The sequence below is a fragment of the Cervus elaphus genome, chromosome 5 (assembly GCF_910594005.1).
Source record: "Cervus elaphus chromosome 5, mCerEla1.1, whole genome shotgun sequence".
Taxonomy (NCBI): Eukaryota; Metazoa; Chordata; class Mammalia; order Artiodactyla; family Cervidae; genus Cervus; species Cervus elaphus.
The window spans coordinates 60,226,023-60,245,784 of record NC_057819.1 but is presented as its reverse complement, the minus strand read 5'-3'; the positions used below and the strand labels follow the sequence as shown (position 1 = coordinate 60,245,784).

Here is a 19,762-nt window from a genome sequence, read left to right as displayed (position 1 = left end):
ACCACTTGCTCTTTTTTTAAACTAGAAAGTGACAGTGAAAATGTTATTTGTTCAGTCCTGTCTGATTGTGACCCCATGGACTCTAGCCTGCCAGGTTCCTCTGTCCGTGGGATTTCCCACACAAGAATACTGGAGTGGGTTGTCTTTTCCTTCTCCAGGAGATCTTCTCAACCCAGGGACTGAACCCAGGTTTCTTGCATTGCAGGTAGACCAAATTGGAAAACTGGTCTGGTAAGCAAACCAAAAGACTTTTGGAAGCTGGGGCGGGGGGTGGGGGGGGTGTTGGGGGGAGCACTGGAGAAAGGAAGAAAGAAGGTGTTAGAAATGGTAATTTCATGTAAGCACAGATAACCACACTAAAGTCATTAATTACTTCAGTTTACAAATAATGGAGTTTGGGCTTTTCTATCCTGTGGAGGGTTTTTTTTACTCTGCTTTGAAGGCAATTGAAATGATCAACTATAGTGATCAAAATAATGCCCACTCCAAATCTCAGCAGCCATCCCTCATTATTTAATTAAAACTCTTATTGATAGGATTTTATTTTGTATGTAGCTTAAAAGTAATTGGGCTTCCCTGGTGGTTCAGACGGTAAAGAATCCGCCTGCAATGTGGGAAACCTGGGTTCGATCCCTGAGTTAGGAAGACCCCCTGGAGAAGGGAACAGCTACCCACTCCAGTATTCTGGCCTGGAGAATTCCATGGACTATGTAGCCTATGGGGTCGCAAAGAATCGGACACGACTGAGTGACTTTCATTAAAAGTAATTCGTATATTTATGATGATACTGTGAATTTTATTCTTGAAAATTAACTTTTGGTTTTTATGACATGACAATCTTGTACACAACTTCAGGCCGACATAAAATATGCAGATTTCTCTATGCCAAAGATAAGCCAACTAAACTATCACAATGACTTTGAACTCTTCATCCCAAAGATGCATTGGGTGCATTTTTTTATACATTGAAATAATAAATAATAGATTGGGTCTAAAAGTAATTTGTGTTTTTGCTGAGCCATCAACTCTCAAAATATCTGGGTTCTGAGTCTCTAAGTCATTACATTGTGAATTTTAATCCTATCTCAGTCTATCTGTGTGTAGGCAAAAGCAAGACTTTGGTAATTTGCTGTTTCTTTTAAAGTTTTTGTCTATTCTTCCTGTCTGCTAAAATAGTTTCCTTCTCATTCAGAACACATACAGAGGAAGAAGAGGAGGTTAGAAATTATGTAACATTCTGCTCCATCCATTCCAGGTTGTCAACCACTTTAATTTATTAAAATATGGAGTTTTCATTCAAGAGAAGTAATTCCTTAACTTCTTTAAATTCTGTAAGAAAAAAAATTATAAAGGCACAGGCAGCTGTCTGCCCTGCCTCCTCATTCTGAGTGGGCCATTTTCTCAGCCAACAAGCTATCATTTGCTGCATTGACAAGATAGGCAGGCAGGCAGGCATTTTTTGAACTTTGCCAGACTGGAAAACTGGCAAGTATTCTTTTGTTTTCTGACACCATGATGGAAATGTACAGAAATGCTAATCACTCTAATTGTTTGTGCCTAAGATTTAAGTTCTTTGATATCACACTTCAGGTAAGAGATTCAGAATGTTTATCAAAGAGTGAGTCTTCCATGACTCAGTGAATCCTTGATTCTTGGATCCAATACAATGGGGTGCATGGTGTGATTTTAGATATCCTTAAGGTTCTGTCTATACCCACTCATTTGACAGTGATTATGTACTTATATTGTTCTGCTTTCTATGTGTCTGCATATTATTTTGCAAACATACTGTCAGTCTTAGGTGGTTTATGTGATAAAGGACTGCATATCACATACATATTTGTGTTTTCCAGTCTATAGATATGATCTGTGTGTTAACTGATCTTGAAGCCAAATGAAAGTTTTGCTCTTTCTCTATTAGAGGGAAAGGCTTACAGAAAGGCTTTCAGCTCTTGAACCCATTGTACATAAGTTCCAGCTCCTTTCTCTTCATTTCCAAGTAGACCCGCTGGATGTGTTTAATTTGGCATGGAAAGAAGGAAGATTGCTTAGGGCAGAGTTTCCAAAAATGTGTTCAGATGTTAATAGATTTTATTTTTAGGGTTCCATAGTCAAATGAGTTTGTGAAATGGAAGATTAAAATTACTTAAAGCAGGTTTCTTTATGGAAAGACTGTTCTGGAAATGTATTATGCTAATGAGCAATTATAAGTCCCTAAGAGAGTGATAAAGTATGTTGTTTCCTACCTAGTTGACCATAAAAACCATGATTTTGGAGAGCAGCTCACATGACCATGTCAAGTTTTCTGAAGAACACTTTCATTTTGTGAAACCCTGATCTAGGAAACAACATAAGGGAGACAATTAAGTAAATATGTGTGGCAAGAAAAGAAGAGATCAAAGATGGCAAGAGTGTTACTTGGAATCAAGAGACAGTATCAGTCAGGATACCTATGTTTTGTGCACCAGTGACAAAAAAAAAAAATGTATTATTGATTAAGGACAGAGAGAGTATATTTTTCATTTATGCCTCCTGTCAGTCACATGACAGCTGAAGGCACCGCTCCACATTGGCAACAGCCCATACACACAGGTGGAAGGGCTTCCATAGATCTAGAGTGTCCCAGACCACGGTGGAAGAAGGAGGGACTTGGGAGAATCACATGTGCACTGTTAAGAGTTTCCACTCAGAAGTTGTTCTCTTGCATCTTCTGTCACATCCCATTGGCCAAAGCACATTTCATACCTAAGTCAAAGGACATGTATGGTATGCACAGTGTTATCACATTTCTAAGAGAAGAAAATCAGAATATTCATGTGAACATTCTAATGACTGCACAGAGACTGAGGTCATCTGCCTACCCTAAGGTCAGGCACCTTTCCCACATCCGGGAACTTGCCATTGCAGGTGTGGAAAGGCCAGGGCCCTCGCCCCAACTCAGGATAATTCTTGGGAGCAATCCCAGCCTCACAGTCTTTCCAAGGGGTTGACAGAGGCCATTATTAAGACCCCATCTGGGCCCCCCATCATGCCCAAAACCTCCCTCTGCCCAGTCCTGCATCCTTCACTTCCTTCCCAGAAGATGTCCCCAGGCACTTCCCTAGTGGTCCAGTGGTTAGGACTTCCCCTTCCAGTGCAGGGACACGGGTTTGATTTCTGATTGGCGAGCCAAGATCTCACATGCCTTGTGGCCAAAAAACAAAAACAATATTGCAGCAAATTCAATAAGGACTTTTAAAATGGTCCACATCAAAAAAAAAAAAATCTTTTAAAAAAAAGTGTTCCCAAAAGTGCTCCCTAAAGATCTTCCTGCTGGGTGATCACTATCTCAGAACCTGCTTTACGGGAACCGGGCCCACCACAGTATACAACATAGGTCTTGGAATAATAGGAAATACCGTTTTCTGTATTTTTAAACTTTAGGTAAATGGTTATATTCTATAATTTGCTTTTTTCCCTTCAAATTATGTTTTTAAGATGTATTCACATTGACTCACATAGCCCTAATCTATTTATTTTAACTGATTTTTGGAAAATACCACATGTACTTATTTAGTCCCCTATAAATGAAAATCTGGGTTTTCTTCTAATTTTTATAATTATAATTTTGCTGATATTCTTTGTATATATATATACTTATTCACATACACAAGAGCTTTATATATATAAATTATATATATATATATATATGACTTCCCAGGTGGCTCAAATAGTAAAGAAGCTGCTTGCAATGCAGAAGACCCAGGTTTGATCCCTAAGTTGGAACGATCCCCTGGTGGAGGGCATGGCAATCCACTCCAGTATTCTTGCGTGAAGAATTCCATGGACAGAGGAGCCTGGCAGGCTACATACAGTCCATGGGTTCCCAAAGGGTCGGACACAGCTGAGCAGCTAACACACAAATACACATATATGTGTGTGTGTATATGTATACACATATATATGTATATATATATATGCCAAAAGAAGAATTACAATAAAATAGAGTATGTGACTTCTCAACTGTATTAAATGTATTTCCCTGAACACTAATAGAGTTGACCTTAGGTGGCCATTTTTTTCTGTAATCGCCTATTTATCTCTTTGCCACCCTGATCTTTCTCTAACTGAGCTTTAAAATGTACATTCCTGATATCATTCTTTGTCAGATATATGACTTGAAATATCATTTCCCAGTTTGTGACTTGACTTTTAATTTCATCTTTTTTTTTCATAAAAAATCCTCTAGTTTGAATACAGTCAAATTTATTTATCTTCTTTCCTTTATGACCTATGCATTATCTGTGTTATTTAGAAAAATTTTCCCCATGTCACTTCTTAAAAATATTCTGTATTTTTCTTAAAAGTGCTTTTTGCTTTTTTACATAGTGACCTGTTTATCCACATGGAATTTATTTCAGTTTTGATATAGTGAATATACTTCTAGTTTCATATGGTCAATCAACTGTCCCAACATCATTGTTTCACAAATTGATATTCACGCTAATTTGTAATGCCATTTCTGTGTGTGTGTGTGTGTGTGTGTGTGTGTGTGTGTGTGTGTGTGTGTGGAAGGCGGGGACCCCTCGGTTCTGTTTAGTCTGTTTGTCTATTCCTGGATTAACATCATTCTGATTTCATTACTATGGTCTTACAACAAATCTTGATATCTGCAAAGTCTAGTCCCTTTCCTTTGTTCTTCTATAAAATTACCTTTGCTATTCTCAGCCTTTTACACCAAGTGAATTTTAGACTCAGCCTGCTAACTTCCACCAGAAAAAATCCTCTGTTGGGATTTTTATGGGCATTGCATCGCATTTTAATTCATTAATTTGGGGATAAATGATATGTTTATGATGTTGAGCATTTCCATTTACAAAAATGATGTACTTTATGAATGATATATCTTTAGAGAGATTCATTTTACCACATATATGCTCAAGTTCCACTTTTTCAATATTGTGATACACACAAAAGGGCATGGAAGTGAAGGAGTAAGCAATGCATATGCGTTGCCACCCTGTTTTCTCTTTCCATGTAAATAGATTAAATTTGGCACAAATGTGATTTGAAATAAATGCGGTGCTTTCAGAATGATGGATTCCATAGTAAAGGCGCTAGGTAGCACCATGTGAAATTATCTGAAAGACTGAGAAATCCAACAAAAAAAGTACAGTTATTAGATTCAAAAGGATTATGAAAAGGCCTGCCATATGACCCAGCAATCCCACTTCTGGGCATACACACTGAGGAAACCAGATCTGAAAGAGACACATGCACCCCAATGTTCATTGCAGCACTGTTTATAATAGCCAGGACATGGAAGCAACCTAGATGCCCATCAGCAGATGAATGGATAAGGAAGCTGTGGTACATATACACCATGGAATATTACTCAGCCGTTAAAAAGAATTCATTTGAACCAGTCCTAATGAGATGGATGAAACTGGAGCCCCTTATACAGAGTGAAGTAAGCCAGAAAGATAAAGAACATTACAGCATACTAACGCATATATATGGAATTTAGAAAGATGGTAATGATAACCCTATATGCAAAACAGAAAAAGAGACACAGAAATACAGAACAGACTATTGAACTATGTGGGAGAATGTGAGGGTGGGATATTTCAAAAGAACAGCGTGTATACTATCTATGGTGAAACAGATCCCCAGCCCAGGTGGGATGCATGAGACAAGTGCTTGGGCCTGGTGCACTGGGAAGACCCAGAGGAATCGGGTGGAGAGGGAGGTGGGAGGGGGGATCAAGATGGGGAATACGTGTAAATCTATGGCTGATTCATATCAATGTATGACAAAACCCACTGAAATGTTGTGAAGTAATTAGCCTCCAACTAATAAAAAATTTAAAAAAAAAAAAAAAAAAAGGCCTTAAACATTAGGTGAGAAAGACAAAGTAAAAAGACTGGTCTTCCCTGCTGGAAGCTTTAAAGATTGGCAGACTGATATTCATTCATTCATTAAACAAATACTCATTGAGTACCTACTATTTACCAGTGTTCTGACCCTGGGGGAACAATTTGTTGTTGTTCAATTGCTAAGTCCGACTCTGCCATCCTATAGACTGTAGCACACCAGGCTCCTCTGTCCTCCACTATCTCCCAGAATTTTCTCAAATTCATGTCCATTGAGTCAGTGATGCTATCTAACCATCTCATCCTCTGCCACCCCCTTCTCCTTTTGCCTTAAATCTTTCCCAGCATCAGGGTTTTTTCCAATGAGTCGGCTTTTCGCATCAGGTGGCTTAAGTATTGGAGCTTCAGGGGAAAGAATAGGAAATCAAATAAAATGGCTGCCTTTTGTGAATCCACTTAGAGGAGGGATATCTTAAATGTTTATTTAGTACTAAGCACCTGAAGGCTTCCCTCATAGCTCAGTTGGTAAAGAATCCGCCTGCAATACAGGAGACCCTGGTTTGATTTCTGGGTTGGGAAGATCCCCTGGAGAAGGGATAGGCTACACACTCCAATATTCTTGCCTGGAGAATTCCATGGACTGTATAGTCCACGGGGTCACAAACAGTCAGATACGACTGAGCGGCTTTCACTTTTCAAGCACCCATTGTATAAAAACTATAACCATTCTTTCAATACTTAAGGTGCTTATGAGAAGATTAACCATCGTTAAGATCACTAGAGCATTAATCAGTGCTATGTGACATGATCCAAATTATCAATGCAATTAGTGCGAGAAGAAAGATAACTGCAGATTGATTGAAAGTCATAACAGGTTTCCTGAAGGAACTAGGTCTTGTGTTGGAATTTGAGGACAAGCAGGTCCTCAAATGTAGGAATATAGAGAGTGTCGTAGGCGAGAAGAACATCATTTAAAAAAAAAAAAAAGACACGTGATATGAGTAGATAGGAATTCTCAACATTCCTCAGAAAGAGAATCATGCTGGATAAGAGAAGGTGAATTTGGGCAAATCAGATGAGGACAGATAATGGAGGAGTTTGATCACCAGCGAAGTTTAAAATGGCTGCAGAGACCAATTATAGACTATCGTCCTCTTCCTCCTCCTCCTTTTCCTTCTTCTCTTTTTTTTCTTAGATCAGGAAGCCAATATGATAAAAGCAAAATTGTAAGAGTTACTAGCCTAACATTGCTATGGAGGAAGCATTGGAAAGTGAAGAGAGGAGCGATGTAGAAACAGCTCTCTGAGCCTGACACAGTCTGACAGCATCTGAGGCAGGAAACAGCATGGTCCCTACTTTTGGAAACTTACAGTCACAATGTGGGAGGCAAGAATGATATATTTAACACTAAATTCATAAACATTCATAGCCCAGATGTTGGCTGGGACCTTTTATCCTTTGGCTTGAACCCCCAAATCCAGACCAAGTTGGATTTCAAAACTGTTTTACTTTCTTCAAATCCCCAAGGGGTCATGAAAAGCCTTTCATGACCACTCTGCCTATAGCACCTGCCTCCACATGTGCTGCTTCTGTTCCCTACTTCTTGACAGTCTATACCCCAAACCCCATCCCTTCACTAATTTCCATCAGCTATACTTGCTCTCTAAGCATTTGATGAGTTTATTTTAACTTCCTGAGCAACTGAGGATCATGGAGAATGATCACAGTGGACTATACACAACCTTCTCTTCACTGCTAATGCCCCCTTCCTCCTGGTCTTCCCTCTCTGCCCCTATTTCTCCTTTACTGAATTGCTTGCTAGAGCCTCATATTCAGCACTCTTTTCATGTAGATCAATTCAATGCTCCCTCAATTCTTGCCCCAAATTATCATACCCAAACAAATCAAAGTGCCAACAAACAAAGGGGAAGATAGCATTTCTTTGTGTGTGTGTGTTTTAATCTCTCAGTTGTGTCTGACTCTTTGTGACCCTATGGACTGTAGTCCACCAGACTCTTCTGTCCATGGAATTCTCCAGGCAAGACTACTGGAGTGGGTTGCCATTCCCTTCTCCAGGGGATCTTCCCGACCCAGGGATCAAACCTGGGTCTCCTGCATTGCAGGTAGAATCTTTACCATTGGAGCCACCAAGGAAGCCCTAGCATTTCTTGTGTTTATGTGTTAATTGCTCAGCCATGTCCGATTCTTCGCAACCCCATGGACTGTAGCCCACTAGGCTCCTCTATCCATGGAATTCTCCAAACAAGAATAATGGAGTGAGTAGCCATTTTCTTCTCCAGGGAATCTTCCTGACCCAGGGATCAAACCCAGGTCTCCTGCATTGCAGGCAGATTCTCTACTATCTGAGTCACCAACTGCATATGTAATAAACCAAGCCAACAATCCTCTGACACAGAAAACACAAGAGAGAACAAAGGCAGAGAAATAAATATGTTTCAGGCAGCATGGCAAAAGCTGGGTAAATAAGGGCTACAGCACTTCAGAGAAGGGAAAGATCAATCAAGAAGGGTTTTAATGGAGGAGATAGATCTTGAAGTGGACCTTGAACAGAGACCTGAATTAGTACTGCAGAGAGAGGAGGCAAGAGGTCATTCAAGGTAAGGAAATAACTGTAGGAAAACCACAGAGGCAAGAAAGAGCCTGGCAACTGGAAGAAGGCAGCTCTCAACTGAGAATTTAGAAACAAGATAAGGTTGACTGGGTGCTGAAAATGCTAGATTGTCAGACTCAAGGGTTTGGCCTCTTTCCAATAAAAATCAGAAGACACTCTAACAAATGCTTTTTGGAAGGCAGGCGCTGAAGGAAACTTTGTGGTCCTCTCTTCTTTCTGGAGGTTGACTTTAATTTCTTCTCTTGAAAATCAGCTTTCTCTACCCAGGGATTGTGGTGATTCAGCAAATTCCTGTCTTCCCATCCATGGAGAAAAGACTCTTACCTCTTGTTCCAGCTCCAGAAACCAAGCAAAGGATTCTATTTGGCTTGGCTTGAAATAATTACCCATGCCTAGAACCAGCCCTGCGGTCAGGAAGGTTAGCTTGTGGAAGAAGATGGCAGTTTCTAATGAAGCACATAACGAAGCATGGCCAGATGTGGCTGGCAGGCAGAGGTGGGGGAATAGGGAGTAAAGATGCAACATGAGGCATGGATATTACCACTGGGAGAGTTTTGAGTGAAGAAGCAAATGCAGTTTGTGTCTAAGGTTGAACTCACTGGCAAGTCTTACATAAAGAAAATTGATTTTTTTAATCCAGCATTGATTTATAACCTACTATTCTTAATTTTTTATTAAACCTCTCTTATTTTTTCTCATTTTCTTCTAATTTAAGTCATTAGCCAGTATTTTGTGTCCTTCTAGAAAGTGGAAGTGAAAGAAAGTGAAGTCGCTCAGTCGTGTCTGACTCTTTGTGACCCCATGGACTGTAGCCCACTAGGGTCCTCCATCCATGGAGTTTTCTAGGCAAGAGTACTGGAGTGGGTTGCCATTTCCTTCTCCAGGGGATCTTCCCAACCTGGGGATCGAACCCAGGTCTCCTGCATTGCAGACAGACGCTTTACCATCTGAGCCACCAGGGAACCCTTCTAAGCCACCTTAAATTTGGGTGAGGGGGCGGAAAGGGAAAAAATAAAATCAATTACTTAACAGTGGTTATGAACCAACTATTAAGACATAGTTGCTGTTTTCAAGGAGCTCTTAGTCTAGGAATAAAGATATCATATATCTTTATAAAGATATATATATATATATAGAAATAACTGTGGGTAGAAAATAAGAAATGCCGCTAAAGAGGTATAGATAAACTTCTATGAGTTCAGAGCTTCATACTATAAGAAATAGTATTGTTGGACTGATATTTTAAAGTAGAATGCAGTAGATCAAATTAAGACCTGAAAACATGACAATAAAAGGCTTTCTATAGGGAGGAGCTGCTTGAGACTAGAAGAGCATAGAGGTGATAAAGAGCAGAATATCTGGTGAAAATAGTTTATATCTGACAGGATGGACTTGATCCTGAAAGAAGAGAGGACCACAAAGAGGGGAACACTTCCCAACCCACACCTACATAGTGAAATAGCCTTGGGAAGGTGACAAAGAGCTACACTGAAACTTGTTCAGGAAAAAATATATGGTGGGACTTCCCCGATTCTCCAGTGGTTAAGACCTCACCTTCCAATGAAAGGGGTACCGGTTCTAACCCTGGTTGGGAAGCTAAGATCTCACATGACTCTTGGCCTAAAAACCAAAGCATTAAACAGAAGCAATGTTACCACAAATTCAATAAAGACTTTAAAAATGGTCCACATCAAAAAATTTTAAATTTGAAAAAAATGCATGGGATGTCATGGTAGGTTAATAGAGGAGCGGGTACCATGGTGAGGCCAAACAGACTGACACTTTGAGGATGAGGGAGAAGAGAAATTAGAAGTGTCCTGGGGCAGATTTACAGAACAAGGTAAAGACCATCCTCGTGATGAGACGTGATCACCTTCCATTTTGAATGGCCCTGGAGTCTAATCCTAATCCTCTGAGAAAGGAAATCACAGGAAAGGAGATGAACACCTCACACCAGCCTTTGCCAGAGCGGGCGGTGCCTCCGTGTAGTATATGGAACCCACAGGTCATAAACCTCCAGAGTGTCAGCAATGGTGCCACAGAGAAGTCCTTGCACTTCAGATCCACGTGACAGAGGCCCAAAGCAACCATTTGCTCCTTGCGGAAGTCCAGAGATTCTTGCACAATCCAGGTGAATACACTTACCTTGTGCCTTTTCCTCTGAATCAAGTAACATTTCCACATGAGCTGGCCCTGTTCCACCACGCTGCATCAGCCCAGCTGCGGAACTCAGTTTTCCTTTGAGGGCTCCAAGCCAACTGCCCTCACGTGGCGTTGCTGCTCACAACCCATCTTACTGAAAGTTTGGGGAAACAGAGGAGTGTTGCGTTCCTGTAACAGAAAACAGATTCGAAGGAGATTTTAGACATGTCTGATTTTTAAAAGCCTTCAGCCATCTGACAGCTAAGAATTTTTCAGAGGCTGTTTTACCTTTTAGAGTGTCCAGAATGGACTATCTAGAAGGCTGCTCCCATCCCCACCCCTGACTGCCCATGTTTTCCTGTTCACTTCTTGCCGCAAGATTTCAAACCCTTCCCATTTTACTATATGGAGTAACATTTCTCAGTCAAGGGTGGCTTTGCTCCTCAGCAATGTCTGGAGACATTTTTGGTTTTCACTTCTTGGTGGAGGGGGTGGTTACTAGAGGCCCCTAGTGGGTTGAGGATGGCCACGCTGCTAAATACGGCCATACTCCTGTATTGTGTGGGAAAACCCCCCACAGCAGAGAACTATCTGATCCAAAAGTGTTCATAGAGCCGAGGTTGGAAAACCACCACATAGAGCAAATCAGTTCTCTCCAGCCTCCATATCCCAGACTCCAAGTCTCCCCCATCTTTGAATGAACACCGCTCATGAGACGGTCCCCTTCTTTTAATGAAAGAGCCCCCAATTCTCACTACAACACTAAAGAACAACAGATACCCTGAAAATTTTAAGGTGAGCTGCCCTTCTCAGAAAAAGTTGTGGTTTTGAATAGAATTTTTCCTTAATACGTATAAAGTTCTCATCCATACTCAACTCGACTTTCTCTGCCAGAAAGAAAAAGAGAAAAAGAGAAGAATGTAAATAGTGTGGGTGATTCTGTCCCACGTTCCACTAGAGCATATGCCCCAGAGGCGCGCAGGAAGGGAGATGTGAATCTGATGTTCCTTCAGTTGGTCTCCGTTCCTGAATCGCTCTCATAGTATGAGCAGCTCACCATACTGAGTGTGATTCAAGTGTTTAAAGATACATTTTTTTTTCATACAACATGGCCCCTAAATGCAAGCCAACTCCTTCATCAGGTGTTTAGCTGAGAAAACAGCAATCTGTTCCGACGCTGGAGGAAAAACTGGCTGAGTTGGATGCTATAGTAGCTTTGAATGCACATTAAAAGGGCCGTATATGTTGTACTTTCCAAGTGAATTAAGAAATTGTTGAGGTATAATTTTCCACCTTGATCATTGGCTTTAGCACCAAATTCTATGTAAAAATGTAACTACCTGTTAGGAGAGTGGTGGTGAGGAAGTAGAGATCTTAGGGTAGAGATTTGAGGGACGTTAAAGGGTGGGAGGATGAGATGGTTAGGTAGTATCACCAACTCAGTGCACATGAATTTAAGCAAACTCCGGGAGACTGCAGAGGACAGAGGACCCGGCGTGCTGCAGTCCATGGGGTTGAAAAGAGTCAGACACTGCTTAGCGATTGAACAGCAGCAACAACATGATGAGAATAAAGAGGAAAGAAATTGTGAGCTAAGATGAGAAAGGCAAAGAAGTCTGAAAGAGCAATGCCTTGTCTATCCATTTACAGGGCCATCTATTTGATAATTGAAAGGAAAAGCTTACTAATTTTATAAAAGGCAAGCTGCACCACAAAGAGCTTAGTTTGTTGCAATATTGATTTTTTAAAGACATTACTGCGCAATGTGGGTTCAAAATTCTGTAAACTTCCAATGTAATAATGCCTGTTGAATTGTTAACTCGCTTGTCTATGGTGTCTAAGGTGAAATTTTGCCATACTTGTCTTTTAACATAACTTAATAAGTTATGTGTTAGCTTGTTTTTTTAATTAAAAAACTGCCAAGTATATGCCATAAATTCTAAACAGTTTTAAAATTATTAAACAGCAAGGAACAACGGCAGCTCTTGTGGGTGTACCTTTGAAGTCTGTTTATATTATGTGTGCAAGTGGCTTTGTGTGAAAACAGGTTATAAAACAAGTGGTTACTAGTTATCTCTGCCTTTACTGGTGTATGTTCTACCAGTGGTCCACCCTCAATAATTTGAATTAGAGAATATTTTTCCAGTTGTTAAGATGAGACTAGGGAAAAGGAAAATTAACTCATAAATATTGCATGGGTCAAAAATGCTGTTTGAGGTTTGGAATTACTATAAATTCTATAGTAATCATTTTCAGAAATTCCCATTTTAATTAAATACAGTATTTTCAAAATTGTGCTATGGCACATGGCACAGGCATTCTCTGACTTGGGAACTTTCTGAATAGTGCACTAAATAAAGGGGAAATTGTTCTCTGCTAAGCACTATTTTCAACACACACAAAAATTATAGTGCTTTTCTTTTATTTGTGCACACATTAAGGATATAGATGGGCTTCCCTGATAGCTCAGTTGGTAAAGAATCCGCCTGCAATGCAGGAGAGCCAGGTTCAGTTCCTGGGTCGGGAAGATCCCCTGGAGAAGGGAAAGGCTACCCACTCCAGCATTCTGGCCTGGAGAATTCCATGGACTACACAGTCTCAAGGAGTTGGACATGACTGAGCGACTTTCACTTTCACTTAAATATATAGAGACTTTGTCTGGACCTAATTGTTACCCCTTTTGTTGCTCCTGTAAAGTCAAATTTATGAAAATCAGTTTAGAATGGAGAATCACAGAAACTTAACACTGGATTGGAAATATTGGAATACTGAAAAGGGATTGAAAGACAATTCCCAAATAGGGTTTAGTTTATTTACCCATAATGCTACTAGAAAGAAAGAATCATTTGGATTCCAATGAAAGAACAGATTAAAGTCAAGGTGATAAGTATTTGAGACAGAATTTGAATCTGGTTCAGTGGAATTCCCTGGTGGCTCAGACCATAAAGAATCTGTCGGCAATGCAGGAAATCTGGGTTCAACCTCTGTGATGGGAAGCCACCCTGGAGAAGGGAATGGCAACTCGCTCCAGGATTCTTGCCTGGAAAATTGCATGGACCTAGCAGCCTGGCAGGCTACAGTCCATGGGGTTGCAAAGAGTCAGACATGACTGAGCGACTAACACTTTCAGTGGGATTCCCATCCATATTCTTTTCTCTACAACATTCTGCTCAGCTAGCTAACCAAACTCCATGATGAATTCAGTAATCTTGAATATAGGAACCATTAGGGTACAAACACATTCAAACTTACTATAATACTATTCACTATAGGCTAATATTCTGTACAAATATTCTTATTCAGTACCATCTGAGTTAATCAGGGCAATGTACCAAAATCTCATGAAGTACACAAAATAAAGATGTATTTATCAGTTACATCACAGTCCAATGCAGTTTGGCAACTCTCCTTGGTAGCTTTCTTCCACAAGATGATTCAGAGATCTAAGTCTCCTTCCATTCTGAGATGTTGCCATCCCAGACTTGCAGCCTCCCAGGCGTTAACAGAAAGGGAAGTGAGAGTTGAGACAATCCTTCATGAGTTTTATAACCAGTGAGTAGATCACTTCCACCAAACACTAGGATGCAGACCCAGGCATATGGACACAACCTAAGTGCAAGGGAGGCTGGGCTGTGTAGCCTTTCTGTCCACTTGGAAAGAGACAAATGAAATTGAACTTGGCAAACTCATAGCCCTGTCACTTCCACACCATTTAAGGGAATTTATTTCTTCAAGTAGCAAAAACACCCACTGAATTTTATGGGAAGGTCAAAGTTCTGACATGGTCACTAGGTTACGGGTCACAAGAGTAACATGTTTTTCGATGCAAAGCTTGACATATTAGAAGAAAATCTTCCTGGATGTTAACGGGAGGAAGTCAAGCAGTCAGTCCTGAATATCAAATAGCCCAGTAAGGAAAACAGCAAAAAAGAAGTGATCAAATAAGGTCAGAAGCCAAGCTTGGAGAGTGCTAAAGAATATGGGTAGAAGAGTGAGTGGGTGTATATGGTTTAGGATTAAGGGGATGTAAAAATATCATAGCTAACATTCATCGTTTACTATAAGCAAGAGTTAGGCTATTAATCCCCATAACAACCATATAAGGTAAGTTGTATTATTTTATAGATGATGAAACTGAAGTCCAGAGTTTATGTAATTTACCCATAATCCCACAGCTATTTGGAGGCAGAGCTAGGATTCAAACCCAGGCTAAGTCTGGGTCCAGGGTCTATGCTTTTAACCTTTGTTCTTTATTGCCACTCTTAAAGACAAACACTGCTGGATATCCTCTTTTATGTGATACCTGGTTTCTGACTGAGGGGCAACTTTTCCGAAGAAAACATAAAAGGCTGGATGTTGAAGTTCCAATGTACTTTATCACCCACTGATTCATCAGGCTATATTGGGAGTTTCTTTTTCCTGATCTCATTTCCTCTTTGCAAAGTAACTATTTATTTAAAAGGCTACACAAACCAATAGATAACCCTATTCCATCATCCCACTTACAGACCTCTGCCTTTGCTATTCCAGCTCAGAGGAAATCCTACTTCTAAATTCCTCCAGAGTAGAAAGTTCACAGCTTCCTTTGTAATCTGTCTCAATATTTTGTAATCTGTAAGCAGAGTAGATATATGGCATTTGGAATGTATAGGAAATCAGAAAGTTTTCATCAAAATTCTGAGAAGGCCAGTAAATTCAGAATAGCAAATGAACCAAAATGGCAAAATATATGCTTTCTGCAGACCCTTCATACATAAAGAGAAGTTGACAAATTGATCTGGGTGTTATCTTTTTCTTTCTCCATTTTATCTATTTCGAATGCAGAATTACTGCAGACTGGAGAAGAAACACTACTGATTTTTTTTTTTTAAACACTCCTTCTTCCTTGGCCCTATGTGATCTGAACATCTTTCAAGAAAATGTTGAATAGCCCCTGAAAGCAGGGGTAACATTGATAATATTTAATGACCTGTATGGACTTTCCTGATGGCTAAGCAGGTAAAGAATCTGCCTGCAATGCAGGAGATTGGTTTTGACCCCTGGGTGGGGAAGAGCTCCGGGAGGTGGAAACGGCAGCCACTCCAGTGTTCTTGCCTGAAAAAGCCTACAGATAGAGGAGTCTGGTGGGTTATAGTCCATAGGGTTGCAAAGAGTTCTTTGAGCAACAGAGCACAGTACCGCAATGACCTGTATAGTCACACTGATCAGTGGATACCAGCCAATCAGAAGGAACCAGGCTGGTGAGAAGAGCCCAGCTGTCCTGGTATCGACCAACTGAACATCAGGCCTACCCTTCACCTTGTTCCGTAGTGTTCTGGCAGGCAGGCTACAGGAGATTGTGATCTCCTGCAGATTGCCCCTGTGCTAACATACACACCAAGGGCCACATGCTAGCATGCTCTCGCTCTCTCTCTGTGTCAGGCACAGGTTAAAATCTGAGCATTTCTGGTTTTCCATGGAATAGTATAATTTGCATTTCAAACTGCTGATTTATATTATATAGGTGAAATTCTTGTTATACTTCAATGCTTTTTGGGAGATTGATTTATACTGGATACATTTCTTCCCACTCTAAAAAAATAATCATTAATTGGATCAAGGTGGTTCTGCAAACTTACCATGGGACTCAGTGAAAGATGAGCCTATCTTCACTAGATTATTTAGTTACCTGGTTCTGCTATCTTGGTTTATTGCAAAAGATGCCCCCCACCTTTATTTTGAGGGTATAAAAGCATCACAGCATCTACATCCCACCCCCTGACCCCATCGAACATTTCTTGCACCCCTCCTTAACCATAACCTTAGGTCTTTATGACACAGTTAAAGCCCTGTCCCATTTTCTACTTGGGCTTTCCAAGTGGTACTAGTGGTAAAGAATGCGCCTCCCAATGCAGGAGACTTAAGAGACCTGACCCTTGGGTGGGGAAGGTCCACTGGAGGAGGGCATGGCAACCCACTTCAGTATTCTTGCCTGGAGAACCCCATGGACAGAGGAGCCTGCTGGCCTACAGTCCATAGAGCTGCAAAGAATCAGACATGACTGAAGAGACTTAGCTCGCATTTTCTACTCTGCTCATTGGAACTGGTTGTCTCTTAACAAAGACTGTTAATTATCCCCTGTATTTATTTACCCCTTCCTCCTTTTAGTAGAACTCCAGTTTTAGCAGGGAACATAACCACTTAACCTTCTTGAAAATTGCTCTGGTATCAAGATGTAAACATCTAGCCGTGGCAAGTGGGGGATACTCTCTAGTTGCTGGCTTCTTACTGTGGTGGCTTCTCTCACTGCAGAGCAAGGGCTCTGGGGCACACGGGCTTCAGTAGCTGTGGCCCCCAGGCTCTAGAGCACAGGTTCAGTAGCTGTGGTACATGGGCTAAGTTGCTCTGTGGCATGTGGGATCCTCCTGAATCAGGCACCAAACCCATGTCTCCTGCATTGGCAGGTGGATTTTCATCACTGAGCCACCAGGGAAGCCCCCCAAAATGTTTGTTTTTTAACATAAAACTGTGGATATGATTCTAATGACAGACTCCACCGTATAGATAAGGACAACACTCTGCAGAATTGGGGAGCATCAAGGGACACGGGGTTCCCTTCCTTGTCATTTGTCAAAGGACAAATGAAGTGAGCCAGATAATGGCTAAACACCAGATTCTTAAGCCCTTTCATTATGATCTGAAATATCCTGTCTCCCTTAGATTCATATGTTGAAACCTTAATCCCCAAATATGATGATACAACATATGAACCCCCTAGATTCATGTGTTGAAACCTTCATCCCCAAATATGATGATAATCCCCAACTGAGACTATTGAGCAAATGAGAATATTCCGCTCAATATTCTGTAATAACCTAAATGGAGAAAGAATTTGAGAAAGAATAGATACATGTATATGTACAACTGAATCACTTTGCAGTATACCTGAAACTAACACAACATTGTTCATTAACTACACACACCCACACACACCCACACACACACACACACACACACACGTAAAAAAGTCTGTTCTTCAGAAGAGAGTCCTCACTCAACCATATTGCATCCTGATCTTGGACATCTACTTCCAGAATTGTGAAATGTAAATTTATGCTATTTATAAACTACCCACTCTATAGTATTTTGTTATCGGAGCCCCAGCAGACTAAGATACCTGTCCAAATTGGACTGAACCCTTGTCTCTAGGATTTGAGTCAAAATACTTAGTGCATACAACATGGGCCAATAGAACTAATCAGAAAAGTTCTGGGAATGACTTAAGATCAGCATGCAATGATTTTTATATCAGCCCTGAATTTCACTGAGGCTATTAGAATTACTTGGGCTAGGAAGAAATATGATTGGAAAGTGACCCAAAAAGCAATACTATTGAAATGAACTGGACTTGAATTACTCCTTTGCAAGGATCTGTATTTTCCTAGATGGGCTGTTCTCATGGTGCTGAAGTCATCTTCATTCTTGAGAATCTCTGAGAGAATAGTTTGACTTTTATTATTTCATTTATTTTTTGGCTGTGCTGTGTGCAGTCCTGCTCTAGTCGTGGTGCTTGAACTTTTTATTGCAGGGGTTTCTCTTGTTGCAGAGCACAGACCCTAGGGTGTGTGGTCTCAGTAACTGTGGCCCACAGGCTTGGTTGCCTTCTGGCATGTGGAAGCTTCCCAGAGTAGGGGTCGAATCTGTGTACCCCACAATGGCAGATTCTTAAAACCACAGGGCCACCAGGGAAGTTCTAAATTTTATTTTATTTTTTTTCCCCTTTATTTATTTATTTATTTTTCCAGTGGGTTTTGTCATACATTGATATGAATCAGCCATAGATTTACACGTATTCCCCATCCCGATCCCCCCTCCCACCTCCCTCTCCACCCGATTCCTCTGGGTCTTCCCAGTGCACCAGGCCCGAGCACTTGTCTCATGCATCCAACCTGGGCTGGTGATCTGTTTCACCATAGATAATATACATGCTGTTCTTTCACAACATCCCACCCTCACCTTCTCCCACAGAGTTCAAAAGTCTATTCTGTACTTCTGTGTCTCTTTTTCTGTTTTGCATATAGGATTGTCGTTACCATCTTTCTAAATTCCATATATATGTGTTAGTATGCTGTAATGTTCTTTATCTTTCTGGCTTACTTCACTCTGTATAATGGGCTCCAGTTTCATCCATCTCATTAGAACTGGTTCAAATGAATTCTTTTTAACGGCTGAGTAATATTCCATGGTGTATATGTACCACAGCTTCCTTATCCATTCATCTGCTGATGGGCATCTAGGTTGCTTCCATGTCCTGGCTATTACAAACAGTGCTGCGATGAACATTGGGGTGCACGTGTCTCTTTCAGATCTGGTTTCCTCAGTGTGTATGCCCAGAAGTGGGATTGCTGGGTCATATGGCAGTTCTATTTCCAGTTTTTTAAGAAATCTCCACACTGTTTTCCATAGTGGCTGTACTAGTTTGCATTCCCACCAACGGTGTAAGAGGGTTCCCTTTTCTCCACACCCTCTCCAGCATTTATTGCTTGTAGACTTTTGGATAGCAGCCATCCTGACTGGCGTGTAATGGTACCTCATTGTGGTTTTGATTTGCATTTCTCTAATAATGAGTGATGTTGAGCATCTTTTCATGTGTTTGTTAGCCATCTGTATGTCTTCTTTGGAGAAATGTCTGTTTAGTTCTTTGGCCCATTTTTTGACTGGGTCATTTATTTTTCTGGAATTGAGCTTCAAGAGTTGCTTGTATATTTTTGAGATTAATCCTTTGTCTGTTTCTTCATTTGCTATTATTTTCTCCCAATCTGAGGGCTGTCTTTTCACCTTACTTATAGTTTCCTTTGTAGTGCAAAAGCTTTTAAGTTTCATTAGGTCCCATTTGTTTAGTTTTGCTTTTATTTCCAATATTCTGGGAGGTGGGTCATAGAGGATCTTGCTGTGGTTTATGTCGGAGAGTGTTTTGCCTCTGTTCTCCTCTAGGAGTTTTATAGTTTCTGGTCTTACATTTAGATCTTTAATCCATTTTGAGTTTATTTTTGTGTATGGTGTTAGATGACATGATCCTCTACACAGAAAACCCTAAAGACTCTTCCAGAAAATTACTAGAGCTAATCAATGAATATAGTAAAGTTGCAGGATATAA

The 19,762-nt window shown here is 40.6% G+C and overlaps 1 non-coding gene across 1 annotated transcript; it reads right to left on the bottom strand.

Annotated features, from left to right (window-relative positions):
• Positions 1–9,374: 9,374 nt before the first annotated feature.
• TRNAC-GCA lies at positions 9,375–9,446 on the bottom strand. Its single transcript has one exon. It is a non-coding gene; the product is annotated as a tRNA-Cys (tRNA).
• Positions 9,447–19,762: the final 10,316 nt, after the last annotated feature.